The following is a 19,827-nucleotide window of genomic DNA, read 5'->3' as shown; positions in this document are numbered from 1 at the left end:
AAATGTGTAGCGTATGCAAAAGTTAACAAATTATTTAAGCTAATTATTATATTTTTTTTTAACAAAAGGTCACTTTTATGTACGGTAAGTAAGTTTTAAAAGTTACTTTAACTGTATCCTGGTACTTAGGAAGTAACCAACAGTAGTAAGTCCTAATAAAAATCATGATTAAGTTAAGCTAGGCCTTTAAACATTTTAGATTAATAAAATTGTTGACAACACATCCGCTTGCTTAAAATCCATGTTTACACCACCGTTAGCGGTAACTGTTGATATGAATAAAAACATTTATGTCTAAAGGTATGTGCTCGGGTCGCTACTAGCCGAACTAAAACATACGGTCACGGCAGTGCTGAGGGTAGGGGTGAGTGTGTGTAGAAAGGCACAAATGTTTTCACAAAAGTACCCCCGCCAACCCCCTCGCCTACACCCAACCAGATCTGGTCGCACACACAGAAACTTTGGCCAATCTGTACTAGTCTCAGTAGTCGTATGACGGAGCGGCACAGTTCCATGTATGAGCGTGTTATGTTTTCAACATGTTTTGCCAGATTTTCAGGCAATTCCTTGATTATCAAAGGTTTGTGGTTCCTTTATTATTGGGTGATAATTCCTTTATGACATAATTGAAAGTAGGCCTACACCAAGTATTTCCAAGCAGGTTTTATAGTTTGTTGTACAATTCCACTATAGACGGTCACCTTTAGATGGGATGTCTACTTTAGTAGCCAATCCAGTAGTAGTCAATGTTTATATCAACAGTCGAATAATCTTACCCTACATAGAATTTTAAGTTAGCTCATTACTTTGTCATATTTTTCTAGACAAAGAAGTGAGGTTTCTCGTTTTTGCAGTTTTATTCCACACTCATTGGAAGTATCTCATCGGAAATAACCCCATAAAAAATTAATTGCCCCAATCCTCAATAATTTAGATTTTTTTCTTAGTATTTTAAAAATAAAACCATAGTGTAGTCTTGAATTTGAGACATGAGTAAACACTGATGGCCTTACTGTAGTTTTATCAAGATGACAAGTTATTTCAGATTTTCTTGTTATCATCATCTGACCTTGAGAATTGATGTCCTTGTGATTGACTGTTGAAGATTACCATGTCTGGTTTGAAAACAAATACCTAGGTGCTGTAGATCTTTATTACCTACGTTTCCCCAGAGTATTGTGAAAAGTAAGGAGAAGAAGTTATTTATTTCTGCCAATGGTGTAGCGACAGCTGATGTCGTCGTTGTCGTAGCAACCAATTTTGATTATTATTGTTAGGTATTGGGTTTTAGAGGAAGGTATACCGGTACCGTACACAAATTGTAACTCTTCTAATAAGACTTAAATGATTTCTCTTTTGCTTAATTGGTCATAAGTTTATTTGAAATGTCAAACAACCACGACCAAAATGGTGACTGGCAATCACCATTTTACAATTTTACTTAACTATACGTATGTGAATCAAAATGACAAAATAATCAACAATAATTACCGTATTAGGTTCTAACAACAATAGTGTAACAATGATGTTATAACAACAAAAATAATATAGCAGCAGTTTATAGTTGGAATACACTAAGTTACCGGTATACAGTAGGTACTTAATTGTTTGAAGTGCTCTGAGCATTACGTTTTCTTATCTGTGCTAAGCTAAATGTTTTAAAATATTCAGTTTTATTAAAATAAAATACATTTAAAAATAATGTTAGCCCACTACAATTTGAATACAAGAATTTTAAAACCTGTAACATGATTAATTTTACATCAAAATGGTATTTTTTTAATGGTACATTGAGTTAACTTCTAGAGGTTCACTGTAATCATACACCTCTGCAACTGTAATGTATTCACAATATTTTTATTCTGCCTTGATTTTACAATGCATTTCAATTTTACTTGTAAAGCACAATGATTGTTTTCAACAAATTTTTGTTATGGATATAAGTTCTTCTTTGATAAGTTATGTGAAAAGTAAGTTACCACACTGAACACATTTTCATTGTCCTTGTTAAAGAACAGTTAGGTAGGTAAGTAACTTAATTGTTGAAAATGTGACTAGGAGTTGAGAGGAGATATAGATAAGCAGGCAGAAATAATATTTGGCATTCCAAGCCAAAACACTTTGCTTTGCTTATACTGATAAAGCACACCTTCTTGATTAGCAAGCTCTTCTACAATGATAAGCAATCAAGGTAAATTTTGTCATTTACATTTTTAGACGGAAAGCATTTAGTGGATTAGGCTACAGTTTTTTTAACTGCAACTCTTTTATTCAATGTAGTAGGCCACTTTGCTAATTTAATTACAGTAGCAAAATTAAAATTGTAAACTATTTGGAAAATAAGCTAGGTACCAGTATAATTCATCCAAAAATTTATAAACAGTATAATTTATCCGAAAATTTATAATCAGGCTAAGTAAAAATAATTGTACTGTAAAGTAGGCCCACTGTAGCCCTATATAGTAATTTTAAACTTTTTTTTGTGCTACGGTACATTTAGTTGTGATCCTTAAATCATTAAGCTCTACCAACGAAGTATTCAAAATACCCCCGCCGCAGCAAACCTGCAGACTAAGCGAATTTCCATTTGACTGATTGTATTTACACTGAAATGTCTACTTAAAAATATAACATTTATTCTTGATTTAAATAGAATTAGTTTAACAAGTAATTAGGTTTGCTGCATCAGGGAGGGTAAAACTGTTTTTTTTTTGTAAAATGTGAATAGTTAGTAAGAAATAAAAACATTTTCCAAATTTGATCAAAATATGTTCACAAACAAGCAAACTACAACAGTTTACTTATTCTCCATAAGAATAACATGGGAATTTTAAATTTACAATTTTTTGGAATTTTCTCCGTAACCATTAGGCGCATAAACGCTTCAATATACTAAATTATTTGTTTTTTTAAGCTCTACAAAATGGTTTGGAAAGAAATTGCTAAATTTTATGTTTTTTAGGTCAAAAATGGGAAAAACCTATTTTTACCCCATAAAACCCCCCGTAAACCCCCGTTCCCATGGTCCGATCATGCTGGATCGCGAACTCGTTCGAATAAACGTACATTTACACCTTTGTACCAAATTTCATCAAAATCGGATCATTTTTGCTCGAGTTATCGTGCTGACGGACACATATATATATATATATAAATATATATATATATATATATATATGAATTTGAACGGATGGTGTTTTTGGCCTCTAAGGACCTCAAAACGAAAAAAAAAATCGGTCCCGCGTCCAGGTCTTACCATGAGTACTACGGTAATAGCTTATTCCCTATATGGGAAATTCGCTAATAACAATAAAGTAGGTAGCTGATCAAAATTCTAATTTTTTACCTTTTAAAATTATTAATTGAACAATGCCAGTCAGCTGATTTAGTCTAAAGAGATAATAAAATAAAATAATTAATGGAAAGTTCAAAAAGCTAATGGGATAAAAATCTAGAGTCAAGACCACGAAAGATTGCAGTTGAAGGAGGAGCCTATTTACCACGTGACTTCGAAGGAGCCAATGAGGACAGTGCGGTGTTGCCAAATCTAATAATAATACCAGCTGATTTGCTGATATTGATTAAGATATTGTTTAATATTTTAATTAGTGTCGTCAACGGGCGATATGGCAACGTCGCACTAGCCTTATTGTCTTGTGATTGGCTGCTGCCAACTGCAAACTTTCATGGTCCCGTCTATAAGTATGGATTTTGTACTGTCACTTAACCTAGAAAAGGTACATCTAATGTCATATTTACACCGAAATTTACATCTGTGTTTTAAACAAAAGTTTACAACAATCCAAAGATCGATAGTTTTGTCAATATATTTTTAACAGTATGTCATTGTTTAAAACAGAAATTTTGTTTTCAACAAGAAACTGTCAACAATATGTTTACAACACATGTTTATCCTGGTCGGAGTTCACAGCAAACAGTTTTGAAATGTTTCTTTGAGTGGTGTTTTTTAATCATGGGTTAGGAAAATGTTTGATACTAAATTATAATATCTCCGCCGCAGCAAACCTGCAGACTAAGCAAATTTCAACTTGTCTGATTACATTTTTACTGAAATATTTCCATGAATGAGACATATTTATTCCCAATTTAAATAACATTAGATTTAATGAGTGCTTAGGTTTGCTGCAACGGGGAAGGTAAAACATGTTTTTTGACCATACGTTAGTAGTATAGGATAAAATAAATATATTTGCCAAATTTTATCAACATAGCCTACATCTTAAACAAGTAAACTACAAAAGTTTTAATTTTCTCTATAAGAATAACATGGGATTTTAAATTACACTTTTTTTTAATTTTCTCCGTTACCCTTAGGCATACAACAGTGCTTCACTATACAAAATTGTTTCTTTTTTTTAAGCTCTACAAATTGGTTTGGAAAGAAATTGTAAACATTTTTGTTTTTAGGGTCAAAAATGAGAAAACCTCATTCTTACCCCATAAAACCCCCCATAAACTCCCGTTCCCATGGTGCGATTATGCTGGTTCGCGAACTCGTTTGAATGAAAGTAGGTTAACACGTTCGTACCAAATTTCATCAAAATTGGATTAGCTTGAGTTATTGCGCTAACGGACACATATACAGACTGTCCCAAAAGTCCCGGACCGGTTTAATATTTTCTAAACGACAACAGATAAATCAATAAGATTTGGTACATCAACACCACACCTAAAAATCTACTTTTTTGGAAAGAAATTGTTAACATTTTTGTTTTTAGGGTCAAAAATGAGAAAACCTCATTCTTACCCCATAAAACCCCCCATAAACTCCCGTTCCCATGGTGCGATTATGCTGGTTCGCGAACTCGTTTGAATGAAAGTAGGTTAACACGTTCGTACAAAATTTCATCAAAATTGGATTAGCTTGAGTTATTGCGCTAACGGACACATATACAGACTGTCCCAAAAGTCCCGGACCGGTTTAATATTTTCTAAACGACAACAGATAAATCAATAAGATTTGGTACATCAACACCACACCTAAAAATCTACTTTTTTGGAAAGAAATTGTAAACATTTTTGTTTTTAGGGTCAAAAATGAGAAAACCTCATTCTTACCCCATAAAACCCCCCATAAACTCCCGTTCCCATGGTGCGATTATGCTGGTTCGCGAACTCGTTTGAATGAAAGTAGGTTAACACGTTCGTACCAAATTTCATCAAAATTGGATTAGCTTGAGTTATCGCGCTAACGGACACATATACAGACTGTCCCAAAAGTCCCGGACCGGTTTAATATTTTCTAAACGACAACAGATAAATCAATAAGATTTGGTACATCAACACCACACCTAAAAATCTACTTTTTTATGGAAATATAAATTTTCTGTCACATCATGGGGACGTCCCGCAAGGAGTCAGAAGGACATCTTAAATAGAAGCATAGGTTAACATGTACATCAAATTAAAGGTCTTTGCTAGCAGAATATAATGCTGCAAATTTGAACTCAAACGGACAACCAAGTCAAGAATGACAGTGGTTCAAAGATTCATTTAATTTGCATTTGGGGCACAGCCCTAGGAATCGGAAAAAAATTTTAACATAAGCATAGGTCGATATGCACATCAAATTAAAGGTCTTCACTAGTAGATTACAATGCCGTAAATTCAAGCTCAAAAGAACGCCTGAGTAAAAAATGGAAGTCGTTCAAAGATTCAAAATGGCAGGTTCAAGAAACTCAACAGTTTGTGGTTAGAGATTGTCGAGTTTGGAGTTTGTTGAGTTTTCCAGAACATGGAAATTTTTAAAGGGTTTGGTTTACTAAATGAATAAGCCTACATAGAGACTGATTTTTAAATTTTATTTTATTACTCTTTTGAGTATTTTTACATGTTGTGTAAACAATCTTCAATGAAATTCATAATATTTAACAATCAAAACTAAATGAACAAATTGCTTTTTTTCTGCTCCTTTTGTCAGCCGTTGACTGTCGAGTTATGAGTGTCGGGTTAGTGAGGTTTTACTGATAATATCAATGTATTAGAGGATTATTATACAATTTATAAAATCACTGTTTGCATAAGTAGCCTAGTCTGATACAGGTTTAGCTAAGTTAGTACGCTGTCTGTCATATTATTCCAAGTTTTATATTAGATACCAAGTGCAAAAAATTACCACATTTTTATAAAACTAGATTTGGGCCCTGCCTAAACAAATTTTAATTCTCAGCAATGTGCAGGAAAACTTAACTACACTTTCTAAGTTTCCATATCTTTGTGGAATTTTATAATTAGCCATATTCAACATTGTCCTCGGTACAGTTCCGGTGACATTGCAATGCAGTTAAAAAGCGTTAAGCTTACCGGGAAGTGATGAAACTGGATCATTATGGATAACCACGCAGTATGAGACGTAATTAAAAGCCTTTCCCCGGCACATAGCTCAAATCCTCTCGTACGGTGTTTCACTTTCATCATCGGTTTAGACTGGAGTTAGGCTGTTAGTCATGGGCTATTATCTGCAATTAGATTGCACCTGATTACTGGATTGGGATTCCAAAGGATTTAATTATTGATTATGCGTGAATGGTGCAGCGAGAAAATTTGTGGTTGAAAATCGTTGTTTGTTAGAGCTTTGCTTTGTTTATCATCTCACTCAATATTTTTACTAGATTGACTGAAAACATATTTACTTTTTGAATCAACTCTTCAAGTAGGAATACTCTCTTAGATTTTTCACTGATGAGTTACTCTTTCATACAATGAATCTAAATACAAGGAATCTAAATAAATTATGGTAACAATCAAGATATGGTATTTATCAGATGAACCGGTTGATTAACCATTTTATGATTGTAATTGCAGCTAAAACACCCCCTTAACAAATAAGAAAGAATTTATGGGGTATTAATTTTGCTAAAGATATAGTTTGGGTAATTTACACTGGGTACCTGAGTGGTTACAGTGAGCACTCACATTATAATAAAAAGTTTACTGGTTTGATCCTGAGTTAAGTGAGTAACTTTTTTATGGTTTCTTTTAGAATACTGTAATACCCAGCTGTCCTTGATCAATGGTCTTAATAAATGGTCTTGTTTAAATCAGCTGATCCTAGTAACATGACGGGTCCTTTCCTTACAAAACGTTTTCATTCATTAACACATGTTACTAAAGATTTTAAAAAGTTCAAAGCAAGTCTTCGTTATAAACTAACTTTTTTGTGGAATTTCAGAAATTGTACTATTTTAAATTTCAGTGTCAGTTCTAAAAGTAAGACTTGACTTCTAGTAGTTGTCATTTGTGTAAGTAAGTGACGAAGAAATAAATCTCATTACAACCTTAGACAACAATGGATGAGAGAAGATAAGGAAACAATGCCTCATTGAGATTATATCAGAACTGTTTCTGAGACTATACTTGACAGTGCTTGTTGCGGAACAAATAGACAACACAGTTACTTATGTTTTTCATATAGTGAGGTAAACTATTTTGTCTAAACAGTCATTTTAGATTTGTATTTTAAAAGGAAATTTGAAATTTTGCATTTAATTCTTTTGGATAGCAATCCATAGCACTTTTTGGGGAAAAGACGCACAACAATATATCGCCGCATAGCACTGAAAGGGCCATTTTTCTCAGCCTGTGTGCATCACAGGGAAAATCTTCACACACTGTTAAAAAGATATTTGCCTGTAAATGTGCAGAATCTCTTTATAAATTAAAATAGGCTCATAAATAAGAACAACAAATTTATAAAAAAAAAAAAATAACATGAGCCTTATGGGTTGCCATGCTGGTGACAAAATAACAACAAAATATAGACAGAAAATCAAAACAAATGGAAGGAATTCCAATCACATGTTTTATTTACATTGTGGGGTGAAAATAGAGAAGTTTGCACAGTAGATATTTTTGGTTGAGTTTCGACCACGGGACAACCTCTAGTTCAATATAAAATATACTCAAAGTCATAACTTTATATTTTTTTAGTTTATTTTATTAAGTCAATGGCTTAGGAATATTAATGAGAGTTTGTAATTTTTCTAAATTAATTATTAGGCTACATCTCTGTGTCTAAGTCTAAGGCATTGTAGCCAACATATTCTAACACTACTGCAGTAGCCTTCAACTGTTTCCTTACTACCATGGTGAAAGTTTAATCCTGAAACAATAAATAACAACCAGCCTCTGATCAAAGTATATATAGAGTGACCACTGATGCAATCTTCTCCGTGGAAGGGGGGGGGGGGGGTTAAAGGTCATGAGTGCAGGGCGAGGTATGGATCAGGATAAGTCGTCAAATACGGTTTATGGTTATGGAATCAGCTGTGAAATATGCATAGTGTCCGACATCACTAGAAATACATCAATGTAGCCATTTTATCGTCAAGTGTTGTCTTTTATGAGAATTAAATTGTGATTTGACAATGTTGAATATTGGATGATGTAAAAAAAAATTTTAATGCTGCTGCGAAAAAACTAGTAGGCTAGCATTATTACCATTAATTAATAGTCGTTTGTTTGAGGTTCATTGTTGGTGGTGGTGGGTTTATATTGTTTAAAGGTTTATTGTGGACACTTTCCATCACAATGATTAAATACACATTTCGGGATCTGAAATCTGACCCCGTTCTCAGGTGAAAAATATTAACTCATTACAACTAGCATTACGTACCAAACCCAACCTTAGTTGAAATAAACTAGTATATATATTTTATCATTATGTAAAATGACAGCAATAAATGTTGAATTCATATTATTTTAAAATGTGGTAGATAATACACTAGAGATTAATTAATTTTACAAAATATTCAGTTTTGTTTGTTTTGTTAGGATGTGTGACAGTAAAAGTGTAATCTGAAAAATATTTTGCAAAATGTCAAGATTGCATATGTTCTAGTTGACATTGAGTAAATCAATAATTTATTTGTGAAACCCCACCTCAAATTTTCAAAAGCCCATTGGACGCAGAGGCCTGATATACGAAATTAAAGGTACATTTTCTTCGGTATAAAAAAAATATAAACAAAGTAAAAGTAAATATAGTATAATAAAAAATAAAAAAATCAATAGAATATATACCTATGCTTAACTCTAAAAGCCCCGGGGCTGAGCCATAGTGAGTTTTGTGGTCAGGATTAATACAAAAACCTTCCCACGCATGTGTAGCTCTATTTCCCTAAAGTGTCATTGAGATTTGTTGAAGGATTTTGCTGTATTACTTAGCCTACTCTATTTATGTGATTAAGAAAATTTTGAATTTTATTATTATTTTCAACGATGAGAGTTAACTTGTAAAAGTGAAATCAAGTATAACTTTAGTTCAAGAACTTAGCCAATATTCTACGCTCACAATGCTATTAACGGTTGAATCGCTCATCCATTGTAAATATCCAGGTGATAAACTACAGTCATTTGATCTCATGACAAGGTTTTACAATTAGGTTCACTTTGAGATAAGCTTTTAGAAATGTTGCCAAACGCTAAAGCCTTAAATTATATTTTTATTCAAACTAAAATAAATGAAATTGGTTTTAAAGCTAAGAGTGTCCAACCACACCAAACAATAAAATTATAAAGTACACATAAATTAAAATATTTACTTTTCATTTAAAACATAAAGTCAACTTTTGCAAAGATAACTTTAAAAAAATCAAACATGAAAAATCTTAGGAATTCACACATTTGCACATCAGTTTGTATCAACTGATACGGTTTACAAAATAAGAGTTCATAAAGTATTTCCATACCATACTATAATTCTATACCTTAATATGACCATACTATAGTACCATAGAAAAGTATTAGACTTAAAAATAATATCAAGTAGTAGACCTAATGTAATTGATTTGAATAAGATTTATTTGACGACAGTATTTGAAAAATGGAGTGTCGATAATACATCTTCGTCTGTCTCTAGAGAAATGACATGTCAAGAGGTTAAAAGAGTTTATCCTTCCTTTGGAAAAGTTCTGATATAAGTTAAAAGATGTTCCTGAGTATTAAAAAACTTGAGCATTTAAAATTCTCAAAAAGTCATCATTCAATCACGATCATTATTTTCTATGAAGTATTTTAGTATACTAAAAGGTGTATTTAAAAATGGTTTATGCTGTAATTATATGATGCTTTATGGTGTAATGGTATGATGCTGTTAATACTATGAATTTTTAATCCGTGAAGGATTTTCATCTACACCTCTAAAGTTTATATTGCATTTTTTTTATATGTACCTATCTAACTATGTTATATTTCTATGGTCAGTGTAAATATTTACATTGCTGGTGATCACTGGTTTTGAAAGGGCCTGAATAGTTACTGATCTTACTAAAGTTCACGGAAACTGCTGAAAAGTCTTTGATTTTAATTTAGAACAATTCTATGTCACACCGCAGAATAAAGAATCACACATTTTTACCAAAGTCATTAGGTATATATAATATTCTTAAAAGTCAATTTAGATTTTATCCTGCAATATGAGCAGCAATAGGAAAGTCATATATATATTGGTTGTTAAGAGCTTGTTTAAAAACTTTGCTATTATGCTACAGTATGTACCACAATTTAAACTAACCTCAGTTGAACTGCTCTTCCATTTTAAATATCTACCTAATTGAAAAATTACTTTTTGCTGTTTAACATACATCTCATCTGGCAAATTGTACACCGACTTTAAACACAAACATTAATCTTAAATTTAATCTATTATACTAAAGTGATACAATAAAGTTTTATGTAAACGGTTAAGGCCATTTACCAAATAAAAATGTAGGCACATGTCACATCAAAATTAGAGCTTAGAGTGTGTAGATTTGCCGAAAATTAGTGGTATATTGGTCAAATTTCTCAGGGACTCTGCCCCCTAGGCCGATTTCCAACGGGCTACGTTTGTTATGCTTCCAAAGTTTAAATAATTTAATTTAATTTATTTAATGAAACAGCTGGGCATTGCAATTAATTGGTGTTTGTTTATTTACTCGAAAAAATATGTTTGTGATGCTAAGAAATATGTGCATTATTTAGAGGGTTATGTTCGGTTGCACAAGTTTTGTAAGAGAAAGGTTTAAACTTTTAAATCAGTCTTTAAAATTCTTATCTCATCTTTTCAAGTTAAATCATATAGAGTTGCTGTATTTTTAAACACACATCAGCAACACCTTATAGAAGTCTAGGTCACATTTTCTTCCCGTTGCAAAGCACGGGTATAGAGGCTTGTATTATTATATTACCATACCAATTCAGATTAAAAAGATATCTTGGTACCTATTTTAATCCAGATATGAAAAAAGATGAGTGTAGAATGAATTGAGACCACTTGTGTAGATTTGTTACTGATTAAGACCAACGGTTTTATTATCCAGGCCATTTTATTAAGAAAATAATGAACAAGGACAGATCGTTCCAGTTTCAAGCCATAAAAGATTTTTCAGGATCGAACCAGTGACCTCTTCATTAGCACTAGAACCACTCAGCTACCCTGCGATTTGTTATGTGAATAAATTCATAAACTTTAAATTCAACAGAAACACCGATGTAAGCTGGATTCTGATTACACCGCATGAAATCTTAAACACCAGCAATGTTTTTCCCCAAAGTAAACACGGGCTAAGGGCCATCAAATGTAAACAGCTTTCATGCGGCTGCATTAGTGATGGGTCGTTTGCCCATCATACCACCAGGGGGTGGTAGTGTGGGGGTGGGATAGGGTTGAAGCCGACACTTTAGTTACTTTACACCTCGAGAGCTCCACGATCCTCATCCTCGATCAGACTTTAATTTATCGCCAACATGCCCCTCGTGAGTAAAACCTTTTAAAACTTGGATGTAATTTGTTGGAAATATTTGTGTGTAGGGCCTAGTTGTAATCTATGAAATTTTTTTTATTTTTAGGAATGGTTTTAAATTAGTTAATAGGATATATAATTTATTCAGAGATAAGTTGCTTGATAATTTTTAGACTGATTCTAGAGTATGTTAAAATGAAATTTTATAATATTGTGTAGATGTTTAATTTGTTGTAATTGTTTACTATCAATATTTTTTTAATATAAAATTTATTGTTCGAAGTTAGATATTTTGTCTATCATGTGTGGCGTTTTAAAAGATCATGTGTTTTACCCATTGATAAAAAGTTCTTAAATTAATCCTTTTAATAAAATGTTGGTTTTTTATCACACAATTTGTTATTTTCACTGCAAGTCTTGAAAGTAAGTTGTTCTCAGCACAGATTATAACTGTTCATAGTACAGTACTGGCATTGGATGTCAGGCACCTAATTCATTTTATTGGTCAGACTTACACATACACAATAGAAGAAAAAACTAGACAATCATAAGTGCCTGGTCATATGATGGTCCCATCTTTTGTTGAGCCCTTGGGGAATATTAGTTATTATATTTATTCAAAACCGTGAACTTTAAATTTTTATGAAACCAATTTGATGATTTTTGTTCATGTTTTTTATGTGTTATCAAGCCAATGGTATTTTTTAGAAAATACCAAAACACCAAAAATGGATTATTTTAGATAATAAATTGTATTAAAATCCCAATAATCAAGGACAATGGGCCTAGTTTCAAACTTTAAAAAGATACTGATTATTCTCATTATTGCACTAGAAACTTTCTGACTATGATGCAAGCACTACAATAATTTAACTACCAAGCTGTATACAAAGGTTTGCTCATGCTGAATAAACGCTTCAAAGTGTTGATGAAATTTAATATTTCACCAAACTATACAAAGAAGAGCAAAACTCTGTGGTGTTACTAAGCTTGAAGCTTTAAGGTGTCAGTGATGTGGAATGATTGGATTATTCCTATCTTTTAACAGTAGCATTTTAGGCCTATTTAATTTGTCTATCACCCCAAGGATATGTTGTGAGGCCCTAATCAAATCCATATCTTTAAATACTGTTTGATTAAATAGCATTGTGCTTAAAACAAGTTTAACAAATATTGAATTTGTTGCAGGTTTGTTAAAACATGCAGGATTATAGTTCTAAAATAACTTAGGCGTACTAACTTTAAATTTATTATTTAAATTTTGTTTTAAGATTTTTATTTTGCTCATTGTAATTGTTAGTTATAGTTCGGCCGCTTAGAAAATGACCTGCGCGCTAATGCGAAACCAATGCTGGAGGAGGTCGCTTTCTAAGCGACCGAACTATAGTGAGTTGGTTGGAAATGTTTATTAAACTTTTGTATGACATTGTTACTGTGTGGTGATGCTTATAATCTGAATTTGAGAAATTCTCAGTCAGTTATTGTAAAAAATATATTTTGGTAGACAAATAAAAAGAAATTAATTGCGTTAGGTCTACAAATATACTTTTAATACAATTTCCACTATTTAAGTGTTAGTAAACTTTATAGCCATGCTAATGAAATGTAATAATCTATAACATACCAGGTATTGTGAAAATTAAGCTTTTAATTTTCCCTTGTATGCTAACAGAATCCTGTTTATTAATTCTATAAACTTGCTGGAAAAAAATTATATGAATGTTGGGGGGTTTACAAATTCAAAAAGAAGTTGGTTTTACTGTTGGATCAAAATTCATCGAAAAGGGGGATTCCAACCAGAGTTATTGTAATTAATTATCATTATAGACATTCTTTATTTAACTTCTTACAAATTTGAAGAATCAATATTTTTGTACTCTTTGAGACCTTAAGGTAATAGTACATAATCTTGTCGTCCTACAATGGCAACAGTGATTGCTGATACCATGTGAAAGAAATTACTAAAAGTACTGTGATAAAAAGCCAATTTATGAGTTGCTGGGATGGGGTAAATTTGTTTTGTAGGAACTTTTCATGGTTTGTTGAGATTCCCAATGCACAATGTAAAAACTGCAGTAGACAATAGATGGAACAGTTCCCATCCCAACTATTCAAGGCTTGGGAAATCCCACCCTTGAAGGGTCAAGTTTGTTTGAGCATGTAACACTTAGTGATGAGCTCTCCGGCAAGCTATCACTATCTTGGTGTGGTACTAGATCACTGCTGATTTTTGTTCATGAAGAAACAAACATTCAAGTAATTTATAACATAATTTATAACATTTATAACTCACCCTAAAAGATATATAAGGGAAAAATATGCTTCATACTAAAGGATATGTTTACGACGGCAATTGATTTAAGCCAGACTCACGTGGGACCGTGGGAGACATTTTAACATCTCTTGTATGTATTTGAGTAAAATTGTAAGGAATGAATAAACCGAAAAGTGCTGGAAGATATGTATGTAATTTATACTAAGGATATTCAGAAACTCATAAAAGAAAATATAAACTTAACGATGGACATGAAAAAGTACACAAACACTTCAGGGTTTAGAAAAATATACACTCTAGACGCATGGATACACAACAAAATATACTCTTAAGATCTCCTAATAACAAAAGATTATTTAGGAATCAGAACCAGAAACATCTTTATTTACAATTTGATTGATTGATAATCATTAAGATTGCAAATAGTGCCAGATTACAGTGGTGTGAAAATAATTTGGAGTCAGTTGAGGGTGAAAAATATATTCCTTAATGTGAAATATCTTTAAAATACATAGGGTACTAAAACAAGGACAAATCCATTTATAAAAACATTTATATTTCATGCTTAGTTGTGTAGATGTACAATGAACTGAAAAAATGAGAACTGATCAAATATACTTAGAAAAAGAATTATGTAAACATGCTAGCTTATTACGACAACTCAAATCAACATAATTGATTTAGGAATGATTCTCAGAAAGTTACAATTTTGAAGACTAATTGATTAACCTAGACTGTTCTGATTTTATTTATTTTTTATTTTTATTGTTAAAAACATTGCTTAAGGATTGGGAGATATTTATACTTTGTTTAAATCAAAGTAGATCTATACCTTGATTTTTGTATCTAGTTTGTTACCTTAGCCTTAGGCAATTTTCCCCAAAAATAATTATATTTTCCAAAATTGTGTTGTAATTTTTAAGACAATTCTCTAAAAGCAATATTCAAGCCAGTAAAATTTAGAGTATACTCATATCTTTTTCTTCTTGAATAAAAAAAGTATAAGTTATTAAACATATTCATTTATACAAACATTAACAAGTACATCTTCTCCCGCTCGCTTGTACAGTACGTGTGTGACCATGGTCGTAAAATTGTATATATGTATGTGTTTCGTGAACTGTACGGCTGTGTTAATATGTTTTATAAACTGTGACAACCATTTATATGGGCAATGTTGAAGCCTGTGACAGCGACTGAAGATGCATTGTAATTAATGCGAAACGCGTCTCGCAAGAGATAAGAATTTGGACACCTTAGGCTACCAAAAAGGTAAAAATACTGATCATTAACAAGTATGAACAATGTATATTTTGTGAGATTCAGTAGAAAACATATTACTATGTTGACCCACATTGTTCTTGCTAGTTTCCAATACAAGTTTATACCATACCCTAGCTGACCTTTGTGTATTTGAATGAAATTCCCACTCAGAACTTTGACGTTTGATACTCTTTTGAATATTTAATTTTGTATTATTTATATCATTACTGAAGGAACTAGCAAGGAATAGTGTGATTAATTATTTTTATACACTATAAAGATTAAACAAATAACCATTCCAATATGTAATTCTTTTAATCTATTTTCACATAAATAGATTCCATGTAAATTATAATTTTACGTCAATAAGTATATATTGAACCCTCTTTTCTATCCACCATTAATCTTCCATCATAAACAATTCGCTTCTAGCACAACAAGTAATAGCAAAATCTAATTCAGCATATGTACATTCAGCATCAGTTGTTGTTTAATAACTTTTCAAACATATGTTGCCTGGGAACAACGAGGCATGAATGTTTGAAACTAGTTGTTGAAGTATAAAATGGATGTTAAAAGGGTACTGAGTTCATACAATAATGCTACACAAAACAAAAGGTTTTTTTTATATATATAAATAACACAATTTTGCATAATTCGTTCATAGAAAACGTATTCTTATTGAAAAGGTTATTTATAGACTGTGTAAGATAATAGCCAATATTTAAACTACCGGTACCAATATAGTGATGTGATTTTTTTTATTTATCTTGCAATAAATTTTCCCTGAAATACCTATTGATATTTGAATTAAAAAAAATACAATAAAGTATTTTAATTAGTGTGCAGCCTTTTAAAACTTTTAGTCTGATCATATTCGATCCCATTGTGAAAAAGGGTTTTGTTATTTCACAGCCGATGAAATTGTAAAAGATCCAATTCCATCCAATCCGCTGCAGCAATGTTTGTTTAAGGTTTTTAATACGTATAGTGCTCTGAAAAATAATAAGGGCTTTGTAAGCTGGGAAAAATAATTGGGCTGTTGCATGTTTGGTTTTGATAAACAAAAATTATATTTCAAATGCACGTTGGACATGAATGTAAATTAAATTTAGGCTATCAATGTTTGTAAAAAATGGTAGGTAGTTGTTCAATATTATTTATTCTTTTGTTATTTATAATATTTCTACAATTTTGTCTTAACAACAACAAAACCCAATTTCCATTTAGGTAAACACATTTTTCAATCCTCTTTTTGTAAAAAATAATTTTCTCTTTAATCTATGCTTTACCTATGCTTTGAATTTTCATGTTTTCAAATAGCAACGTAAAGTTTTTAAGCCAGTCAACTGTGCTTGGGTAGACATACTATCTCAAAAGTGTTAGCATTGCCAAGGGAGTTGGAAGAAGTCAGTTGGGATTTAGATTGGAAGTAGGAGTGTGAAAAATGATAGCAGTTAGTTCAACAATTGGTTGGGGCGGCATACATTCAATGGTGATGGTGGTAATAAACTGTCCGATTTCAATCCTTTGACAAAATTGGTGTACAGTGTTAATATGGTGGTAATAAACTGTCCGATTTTAATCCTTTGAAAAAATTCGGTGTACTGTGTTAATAACAACTAATTGTTGCAGCAAACCATAAATACCATAAAAATTTATAGCACATAAGTTGAACTATTTAAAAATAGTTTACATACTTTTTTAAACTTTAATAATTAAGAATAGCCTAGATAACATTGAAAAATTTAATTTTTGGTGAAGTATAAGTCTTTAACTGGTTTCGAGAGTATAGACTTCTTCCCAAAACCGCTTTCCATTGTTCAGTTTGGCTAAAATTATTGACATTATTAGCAGAAAATGAAACAGTTCATTGTTTATAAATTGACTTAGGCTTACATACTTCATTTTCACAAGTGAATTACTACTGACTTAGATGTATTCTAAGCCAAGTTTGAGTAGATGAGTGTGAGTGTGGGAGATATAATGCTTTGTGTAGCTTTGCCGTCCAACACCAACTGATTCTCCTACAAAGGCTCTCCAAAATGTCAAACAAATTCTCATCCCAATCACAGAAAACATCCCAATATTCAAGTTTGATATTAAGATTCCCTGGAGTTGCATCAATGACAACCTCGAGAGTAGGCCTAGAAATAATTTAACAAATAAATAGCAAAATATAAATTATTACATAACTACGTTAAATATTTAGCGATGAAATGTTTGCTTGAATCTGACAGTCTATCGAGATGGCATCAGTTGTCAGTTGCAGGATAATTAAACAGCAGAAACTGAAGTTTCTCCTGTTCCTTTCACCTTCAGTGATATGTAAATCAAGTTGAGCTGGTCAGGAACAGCTGATTGCAACTTTGTTGGAGTTGTATGAATCAATTGTTAATGAATTTTCCATATAGGGAATAAGCTATTACTGTAGTACCCATGGTAAGACCTGGGCCTCGGACCGATTTACTTTTTCACTTTGAGGTCACTTGAGGCCAAAAACACTATCCTAGGTTTCAAATTCATATATATGTGTCCGACGTCCATTAGTACGATAAATTTAGCCAAAATCATCCTATTACGATGAAATTTGGTATAAACGTGTAAACCTACATTTATTTGAACGAGTAAAACAAATTTTACACAGAAGGATAATTGTGTAATGAGTCCTATGATTTTCTACAGTTTACAAAGTTTTTAATTCTTAATACACATGAACATCTGATATTTTTATTCTAATACATATAATAATATCACTTTGATTATTCATCAATCATCATAGAACCTAATACTAGCTAATTATTGTTGGGTTAGGTAATTAATCAGTACAAGTAACTAAGCGAATGTGCACGTCCTATTAGGCATAATCCACAATTAATTACCATAATAATCCAAACTTTGATGTTAAGTGTTGCTTTATTGTAAAATATTATCCACAAATAGTTTGTAATATAATTTAAATATATATTTATCAACAATATAAGATTTTGTAAAAAAACCCTGTTGCAGAATTCTTATAGACTAAAAAAATGGTAATTATTTTTTTGAATACGGTATTACGGTGTGGTAATTTAAACAGGTTCATTTTTTAAAAATGTTGCTTGATCCACGTATAAAACAAATTTAAACAAATATCTGAGTATGCTAGTCTACATTTAGGTTTGCTACTAGATAGACAAACATCTTTTTTAGGCCTAGTGATTAAAAAAAAAATACATTAGTGTCAAAATGCAAAAGGTAGAAAATCTGCACATCTACAGGCAAAAGCTTTCTAACAGTATGCGTAGATTTTCCGTGTGATGCACACAAGCTGAGAAAAAAGGTTTTCAAGAAACATGCTTCCCTATTAATATATAGGGTAACAATAGCCATTATTATATAACATTGCCAGACTTTGATTCTTCTGAAAAATATTGGTTTATATTTATGTAACAAACAAATTTAATTATAATTTAATAACTTGCCAAACTATGCCCGTGTAGAGTTGTTGCAACTGTTTAACCATCGTTATTTGTCCCAGGCTAAAGTGTTTGGTGTTCAGTTGCCTAAAGGAAGTTACTCCAATTAACAAAGGTTAATGACAAAACATGATATCTCTGTCGTTTAAAGTCATTAAAAAATATTAACAAAGGAGTGCTGTGAAGCTGTGTAATGTAAAATAATTAAGGGTTGAGTTACTCTTCTTTACCTCGCTCAAATTTATTTTATTTTTTTACTTTGAGGTTAAGTTTTTAACTCCTCTTTTCCTTATGAAATGTGGTGAATAGGTGTAAAGCACTTTTGTTGTTAAATAGATATACAGTATTTTTATTCAATAATAAATTAATTAATTTGTATATAAATTTGATCTCTCAAATGTGCGCAACATCAAGTACCGAGTACTGTCGAAAATAAAATATTTTTGATGCTTTAGAATTTCTATAAAAGTGTAATTTATCTAGGGAAATAAATAAATAAGTTATATTGTTAATCAGTCAGTTTATTTTTTATTTTTTATTATTGAACTAGTATTGGCTATCTATATCTCGAGTACTATTATTAATATTTCATATTCATATTTTTTGTTTAATTATTAGAAAACCTCTTGGCTTAACACAGATGTATCAATATATCATTATTATTTTCTGTTACGTAGTGGAAAAGCTTTCTTTGGAGGAAGCAAATGCATTTAATTAAAAGTATGACTAAGTGTCAGGGCTAATAAATTGTTTGCCTTCAAGTTCAAAGGAGGCTGGTTCAATTCTTGGAATAATTAATTAGAAGTTAGATACTGTAGTATCTCAGCTAATTTCTGTGCCATTCCCTCCTAAATGTAAACGGTCCAACTGAAAATTAAATTCACAATTAAAAGAAATATTAAAAAGAGCATTTGTGTTGTTATATAAATATATGGTATAACATGTATAGGTAGAGTGTTGGTTGAGATGTAAAGTGATACCTTGATATCCAATACTGTAGACTTTCTCGGTTTAGCCTTGGCATATCTCATAAGTAACCTTCTACATCTCGTATGTGAAGCGTTCTGTGCATTCTCATGTGATAGCT

General features: G+C 31.5%; 1 protein-coding gene across 2 annotated transcripts in view; it reads left to right on the top strand.

The window, feature by feature from the left end:
• LOC129002450 (protein phosphatase 1 regulatory subunit 16A-like) overlaps positions 1 to 19,827 on the top strand; it is a 121,354-nt gene that overhangs the window by 631 nt on the left and 100,896 nt on the right. The gene's annotated exons all lie outside the window — the stretch shown is intronic.

This window comes from Macrosteles quadrilineatus, unplaced genomic scaffold (genome assembly GCF_028750875.1).
Source record: "Macrosteles quadrilineatus isolate MER2022 unplaced genomic scaffold, UCM_ALF_1.0 Scaffold_9__3_contigs__length_116548681, whole genome shotgun sequence".
Lineage (NCBI taxonomy): Eukaryota > Metazoa > Arthropoda > Insecta > Hemiptera > Cicadellidae > Macrosteles > Macrosteles quadrilineatus.
The sequence above is the reverse complement of the archived record's forward strand: the minus strand, read 5'-3'. Positions and strand labels throughout refer to the sequence as shown.